Source organism: Polypterus senegalus, chromosome 6 (assembly GCF_016835505.1).
Source record: "Polypterus senegalus isolate Bchr_013 chromosome 6, ASM1683550v1, whole genome shotgun sequence".
NCBI lineage: Eukaryota > Metazoa > Chordata > Cladistia > Polypteriformes > Polypteridae > Polypterus > Polypterus senegalus.
Window position 1 is genome coordinate 20874091 of NC_053159.1, and position 8410 is coordinate 20882500.

Genomic DNA, 8410 nt, shown 5'->3' on the forward strand with positions numbered 1-8410 from the left:
TGAAGAGCTCAGTCACTTTAAACGTGGCACTATCATGGATGCCACCTTTGTCACAAGTCAGTATCACTTACAACATTAGCAGAAGAACTGTGTGTCAGGAGCTTCATGAGATGGGTTTCCACAGCCGAGAAGCTGCACGCAAGCCTAAGATCACAATGTGCAATGCTAAGTGTTGGCTGAAGTGGTGTAAAGCATGCCACCATTGGACTCTGGAACAGTGGAAACATGTTCTCTGGAGTAATGAATCATTCTTCACTATCTGGTAGTCTGAAGTACAAATCTGGAATTGGTGGATGCCAGAAGAATGCTACCTTTTGGATTGCATAGCGCCTAATATAAAGTTTGGTGGAGGAGGGATAGTGGTCTGAAGCTGATATTCAGGGTTTGGGCTGGAACCTTTGGTTCCAGAGAATGGTACTTACTGTTAATGGTCCAGCTTCCCACTTTGTGGTAACAGTTTGGAAAAGGTCCTTTGCTGTTCCAGCATGACTGTATTCCTTTCCACAAACCCAGTTCCATAAAGACATGGAGGAATCTGAGTGCCCCACACACAGCCCTGAATTTGAATGCTGACTGTGAGCCAGGTCTTCTCGCTGATTATCAGCACCTGACCTCTTTTGGCTGAATGGGTACAAATTGTCCACAGAGAAACTTCAAAATCTTATGGAAAGCCTTCCCAGAAGATTAGAGAATGTTACAGAAACAAGGTGGGAGAGGGGCAGGCAACTCCATAATAATGCCCATGGTTTTTGGAATGGGATGTCTAACAAGTTCATATAGGTGTGCTGGTCAGGTGTCCAGAAACATTTGTCCATATAGTGTAATTAGGGGAAATAGGGGTGGGGGCATGACTGAGAAAGTCTGGAGAAGGGTTGTCACAATGATGAGGTTGATAGATGGTATAAGAGACCCACGTGGGGGCACTGTGTGCAGAGGTATATGAAGGTGTTAAATGTCAAAAACAGGCAAAGATGGAGGAGACACGTCAAGTGACTAGAAACCTAGCAAAGAAAGGATAATAGAGTAGAAGTAGAAAAAGAAGAATAAGATGGGACATTTGTCTCTATCCACTGTTCTCCTTCCCATGTGAATGTTATCTGAGATACAGGGAATTTTCAAATCATCGGATGGTAAGTTTCTGTTATCAGATTGGACAGCCCAGTACTCTATTATAGAATTCCCAGGCGGGGGTGGGTGGCTAGTTGGCCGAGGTCTCCAGGTCTATGACTTTGACTTTATCTTTGATTACTTCTCTTGAAATTGACCATGGGAGCCCCAGAGGTTTATTCTCCTCAGTGATGCTGCCGACTGGAATTTTGTTTTCCTCGCCTCCGTTGTAATCTGGGTGTAGTTCAACCATTAATTAATGGACAGATATTATTGTTTTCCATGTATGTTAATCAGTTTATACTTGGTTTTCTGTGTGACTTCATGAATTATGTGTACTAATTTGCATTAGGTAATTTTTTAACTTTACACTTGCATGTTTACTTAAGAACCTTTTTTCACAGCACTCTGAGCCTGCAGTATTCAAAAATAAACGGAAATGAAGTTTGCAGGAGTATTGCTAACCAATGTGCAACTCCTTTACAAAATTAAATGAACTAACCTCATATATGTATTACGTGTTTATGTTCATGACAGAATGTTTGGTTTATGGAAAAGTTTCTAGTTCTGGATTGGACATAATGTATCAACTGTAAGGAAAAAAGTCTTGATCTCAGATTCTTTTTGATTTTCGGTTAACTTTGTCAATTGTATACAAAGGCTCTCAGTACTCCAGCAAGTATATAAGAAACATCTCATGGGCATACCGTGCAAGACGTTACTTTGTTATTGTAATAATAATAATACATTTTATTTATATAGCACCTTTCCCTGCACTTGATGTCATAGATATGATTAAACAACATTTTAGCATAGAAAGCAAATTACAGGTAAGTACATTTACTTAAAGGGGTAAGGTAAAACAGTCCAACAGGAATAATGGAATACATTCCTGGTGCTGAGACTCAAGGTCAAAGGCTGCTTCCTAAAGAAGCATCTGGATACTTGAACCAGATAGACAGTAGTCAGTATAAAGGTCTTTGTTGTAATAGTAATCTTATGGCATCCTTTTAAGGTTAAGTTCAATAAAGCTGGATCTCTTACAATACTTTCTTATTTAAAACACTTACAAAAACCTTGTGAGCCTAATAATCCAAAATGCAAAAGAGTTATTAAAAAGGTTTTCTCCACCACTAGTGGCATTGTTACATTTAATCGGGTTTGTACTTTGTCTTTTCCCTGTCCACCTAAACATCGTTAGTGGGATATTGTTAGTTATATGCAATGCTGTTTAACAACGTATATCAATATGGTCAAAGTCTTTGGTTGATAGAAGACAACTGTTACATTCTAACAAGTTACGATTTTGCCTTTCCCGTTCATTCACGTAACTGTGCAGCTTTTAACATGCAGCGTCTTTCACATCGTGTTCTATGATATCACCCTATCGTGTACCACTCCATGAAATGAGGCATAAAAAGTAAAACTTGGGGTATGAACATAGGAACTGTAAGGTTGCCATTACTCGGGAGCATTTTGTTGCGGTTTATCATACAGGTGCATCGATGTTTCTTTAAATGTTTTGCCTGCCCACTTACGTTTTCTCTCTGTTTAGCTCAGTCTTTTTGACTCTTCTCATTCTCTCTCCTTATCTATCTGTCTGTCTGTCTGTCTGTCTGTCTGTCTTCTTACTCCTCTACTCCCTTCACAATGAATCGATAAACTTACTCACTGCCCCCAGCAATTCGCTCTGCTTGGCTTTCCCACAGATCACATACACACTCTTTTAAATCACTACATGCGACCATCTCATTGGTCGTGGTGTAAGCACGGGCCCGCTAAGGAACCAATCGACACATTCGATACTAGGAGGTGGGCCGAGCCGTCACTGTTGTACTCTTCTGCAGGAAGGTGCTTGCTTTCTCCCGGAGAGACATTAGAAATCCTGTACATTCTCAACGTTGGCATCTTCCCACACTTCCTTCCGAATACCGTTAATATTTATCAAAGCAGACCAAGACATTTGACTGCAATTGTTTTTTTAATTTTCTCAATTGTAAAGTGGCACATACTTCCTCCCATTTACTCCTTGTCCTTTTTGTTACTCTCTGCTTTATCAACACAACCAAACCAAAACAAAACAAAAGAGCCAACACCAAAAAAGCACACAGATGTTGTAAAAAGGATAAGAAGGTAAGTCTGAGAATTAATTCTCTCCTCAACGCTGCTTGTCGCCCGCCGATCAATTAGCTAGGCACGCGAATGAATCGCCATTGCTAGTCGGCGACACGGGGGCTGTAAATGAGCCGTGTTGTGGTGCGGCTGTTGTTGCTTGTGGTTTACGGGGGCCTCACTCACTTCTAGAGTCGTTTCCCTGTGTTTAGTGTGCCGTAGCGTCGCCAGTGGGCTGGGATTTACCACTCGTGGGTCGTGCGGATGCGTGAGCGTGAATACAAATAACAGCGTAGGCAAGCCTCTGTGTCTTGTCCTTGTCGCTTGCATTTAGAAACGACTTGATTTTTCTGTGTACCGGTAAGAATGTATTTTAGAAATGCTTGGGGGGGGGGTCACTCTTGCTTTACATTTTTGATTCTCTTGGTCCTAGTTTTGGGGAGGCCGCGTTATTGTGGTCACACGGAGCATCCTTACACACAAACAGAACCTGTCGAGATTGCCCGGCCTTGGAAGAATTCCAGGAGCAGCCGTCGATACAGCCCGCACACCCGAGGGTCGGGGTTTATTTACTTTTCAACCGTTTACCCGTTACAGTGAGAGAGTAGTAGCGTTGCACTGGAGTTGAGCTTGGTATGAAACTGGTCTGGCTTGAGGGCTAAAGAGAAGAATGGACAGATTGTTTTCGCTAGTGCATTCTTCATCTTTCCATAGCAGAGATTTGGGGCAAGTTACCTCTACAGCGGGTCAGTGAGCCTAAACCATTTATTTCTTGGGGCTGTGGTGTAATGTCATATAATGTGAACCTCTAGTGCAAGGGTTCCCAAGTTCAGTCCTGGTGTCCACAGTGTTTACAGGCTTTCATTAAATTCAGTGGTTCACTGTTATTGTCTCAAAAATATAATTGTTAAGCAGGCCTTTTTTCTTATTCTGCCTTCAGAAAAGTGTTCTAGTAAGACATTTGCATTTAGAAGAAATTCAGAAATGTTTTCTTTGTCAGTTTTAAATAGTTAACTTTCTTTTAAACTATTTTTTTTATTTCAATGTAACTACAGGGTTTATTCCTTAAGTTGTATCCAAAAATTGACAATTAGGGAGGAGCAGTGCAGGCACAGGTGCAAAATGACAGTACATGTTAAAGCAGAGATGCTACTTTAGTGTTACATTTGTATACCTATCTGTTATAATAAAACCATACAGTTTGTGTGTGTCTGGACCCTCCGAGCAGTTTGATTGACCAGTTTTACTTTGGTTGCTCAGTCAAACACAATCAAGGCAGGAAGTGCTAGGCAAGAGAGGTGAACACACACATGAGGATACCTAGGAAAGGTGTAGGAGGAATGCCAAAAGTCACCTTTAAATAGTAAGTGGGAAGTATTTAGAATACAAATTAAGTTTGCACAGGAGTTATTGGGGGACATTGGTCATTAGAAGTGAGCAACAAGCATCGAATTGATGAGTTTCAGAAGTAGGCTTTACAGTATCACGATCAAGAGAAAGCATTGGGCAAGAGAGGTTGATACACACAAGGATACCATAGAAAGGTACAGGACAAACGCAGAGGTTACATGTAGGGCAAGAGATATCCAATACCAAATATTTTAAAACTTATTCTCTTACCTGTCATTGCTTAACTAAGTTATCCCCATATTCAGTCGTGCGGATAACCTTAACTGCAGGTGTTCATCTCGGTCACCTTCTCTTTTAACTGGACTACTGCATTTAATAAGGAAGCTGTTATTTCTTACTTTTTTGCATCAATCCAGAAATTGAAAAAATGGGTTTGCTAAATTTTTAGGGGATTGCAGTACATATGTGTGTGGCAATAATACTTGTTTTTTTCTTGCTTTTTAAGATTTTGCTCCTTTTAATGTTCCAGTCTGTTTAAGCCTTTTCTTATTAATTAGCTCAGAAGTGAATTTAATACTGAAGTAGGTGCTTCCCTTACGTATTCAGTATCATTTGCACCTGTGTCTTTACTGCTCATTACTAATCATCAGTATTTTGATACAATTAAGACATTAAACTCCACAGGAAAAGGTGAATTAAAAAGAATATTGTAAAATAAGGTTAACATTTCAAGATATGGTAAAAAAAAGCACATTTCTATTTTTTTTCATGTAAATGTATTAACACATATGGATGCAAATTAAGAGAAGAAAAAGACAATTAATGATCATTTTAAAGCAAGACTGAACCCAATTGTTTGTGAAATTTGTTTGAATGGAACCCCAGGACTGAACTTGGGACCCTCACCTCTAGGGTGTTGTGTACTGGTAGTACTGATTGTTGTGTGTTGTTAACCTCTGTTTATTGAGTAGATTTTCAGGCCTAAAGAACTGAAATATGAAATTCAAATTGGGTTCCTGTTAAACAAGTTACACTGGCATAGAATTCAAGAAAATTTTGTAAATAATTTGTGTGTATCTGTAATTACACAGTGTAGCAACAGAGCACATAACACAATTCAAAATTTCTTTGGCTGTTACTGAATATGACTTGACCTCATTTTCTGGTGTGTTCTTCAGTTATCATTGTTTTGTACATGGACAGTGTGTCACATGTAGTTTGCTTGAAGTACATTTTAAGGCGTTGGCTGGTATAGCATTTCAGTACAAAAACATATAAATGCCATGTTAGATAATATGAGACTTCATCTGCCCAAAGAGCTGATGGTGCATGTAATATTATAATTGCTGGAAATTTGATATGTTGCTATTTGTCAACCTGCATCAAATCTTGGATATATACTTATGTGTCTGTGTTGGTGATTATATAGCATAACAACAGAAAACATGAAGATGAGACTAAAAAACTTAATTCATCTTAGCTGTGGCTGAATATTATACCCTCAACTACTGATGTGTGGTTTATGGAACTTGGTTGTAATATCATGGACTTAACATATTTTCGTAGTAATTTCAAGGTATTTGTTGTATAGCCACCTAGTATAAAAAAAAAATACAAATACCACCTAAACCCTGTATGTATTTTAATCTTTCTGTGCTTGGAGATTTATATCTTTGGAGGGAATTTCATAGGGTTCCCTTTGTTACACCTTTACTGAAAATGATTATATATTTGTGCGTGTTGATTATATGCGGACAAACATAACACTTAAAGATGACAAAAAGAAACTAAATTTAAACTTACTTTTGGTGTGGCTGAAACTCTTATGACCTCAGTCTTGGTTAGTGCTTCACAGTTATTACAGTGGACACTATCATACACTGTATACTTAAAATTCATTTTAAGGATGTCGTATGATCTCAACCATAGGTGCATGTGTATCTTTAAATAGTCCCATTATCCTATACCCCAGACTTATAGTAAGGGCTTTAAAATGTACTTTGTAAAAATTCTTTCCAAGGGAGTATAAAGATAAATGTATGTCCCTGATTTTAATTGAAGGAAATATTATATTCCACCATTTTATACTATTGTTGTAAATGGTTATTCATGTGTGTAATATATATAATCTGTGTGACTGCAATTATAGGCAACGTAATAAATATATAACAGTGTGGGTTCTGGTGTATTCAGTACTGAGTACATAGATCAGTTTAGTCCCTATAATTAATCCCAGATGAGATGCCTATCAATCACAGAGCACATTTGTTCATGCGAGTTCAATTTGAGATGCCCAGTCATACTAGAAACATGGCAGTGTGATACAAAACAAGTCCCTCCTGGAAATTCACATGAGCATAGGAAGAACAGATGAAGTTCATTTAGAAAAGATGCCTCCATTGTTCTAACCAGGGCCAATTGCTGCATGGCAGCAAATGTTTTGTACTTTTCCACCATGTATGACTGAAATATGCAATATATTCATCATTCACACATTAACTGTATCAAGGGAGACAAATATATCAAGAAAAGCTTGAAAAGCCAGATGTCCACTGTTCATATTGCTGTCTCACTTGTGACAAAGGTTTTCTATTACACATAGAATTTGTAAGGTGTTAAGTTTTTTTTTTTTAATTACATCTCAAAACTACAGAGAGAAAGCTAGGTTTATCCAATGTTATATGCACTTAACTGATGCTTTTGTTCGAAAGTAACATATAGCCTAAATTATTTTCATATTTCTTAATTGTTAGCAGTGGAAGGTTAATGACTTACTTAGAGGTACATTGTAAATCAGCAGTATCAATTGAACTGGAAATCCTGCTGTTTACAGTCCATTGCCTCAGTTACTAGGCCACACTGCAAACAAATATTACAGTTACATCAGGTGATTCTTTTATCCAAAGTGACTTGCAGATAAGTCTGCAGTATAATAGTTTTCAGAGTTTTATAGGTGGAACCTTAGTAGGTTAAGTGATTTGCTCAGGGTCATTTGATCAGTCAAGGTTGAGGACTTAACAAACACCTATTTGCTTTATACTCTAACTCCTAAGTCAGTAGGCTGTACTGCCAAATTTTAAAGAAATGTATTAAATGCTGCATTTTTGTTTTCTGCTTTCACAATTTTAAATTTTCCTCCCACAGTCCAAAGACATGCAGGTTAGGTGGATTTGCAGTGCTAAATTGGCCCGCGTGTATTAAACCTGTTATAGACTAATGCCCTTTCCATGGACTGTTTCTGTCTTGCACCCAGTATTGGCTGTGATGGGCTGCAGCTTACCTGTGACTGGGATCTGGATAAGTTAGTTTTGAAAATGAATGATTAGGTTTATGGGTTAATGTATGCTTCTAAATGTCTTTTGACATGAAGTTAAAGGTGTAGCATAGGCTTGTTAATATAATTTTTGTTTAAGTAGAACCCAATTTTCAGTGACTTTGTACTTGGCACCTTGTGTATAGCTGATTGCGGCGTATTTATAGGAATGAGTCAGTGTCTACAAAGGATGAATAGACTTTACAAGTTAGTCATGAATGACCCTAAGAGCTAGTATGAATTTGATATTTCCATTGTGACTGTGTGCAGTGCAGGATAGACCATGCTGTTGTGTTCTAGATCCTTTTTGTGATAGTTGCTAATGGTTTATTTTTACAAATTGTTAAATAAAGTAAGAACAGTATTTCAATTCTAGGGAAATTTCCTTTTTTTTTTTGCTTCTTGTATAACTGCGGTAAGGAGTTCAGACCACAAGATTTCAGGTTGAAGTCACACTGTGGGCTACAGCTTGCAAGTAGAACAAGTCATTTAACTCATTTGTGCTCTAAATTTACATACAGTGCATAT

At 38.1% G+C, this 8410-nt stretch overlaps 1 protein-coding gene across 3 annotated transcripts in view; it reads left to right on the forward strand.

Annotated features, from left to right (window-relative positions):
- Positions 1 to 2930: 2930 nt before the first annotated feature.
- Positions 2931 to 8410, forward strand: part of rerea (arginine-glutamic acid dipeptide (RE) repeats a) — a 338260-nt gene continuing 332780 nt past the window's right edge. For all 3 annotated transcript variants that reach the window (XM_039755537.1, XM_039755539.1, XM_039755540.1), the window contains exon 1: positions 2931 to 3240. The gene's annotated coding sequence lies outside the window, so the exon portion shown is untranslated. The remainder of the gene's footprint in view (positions 3241 to 8410) is intronic.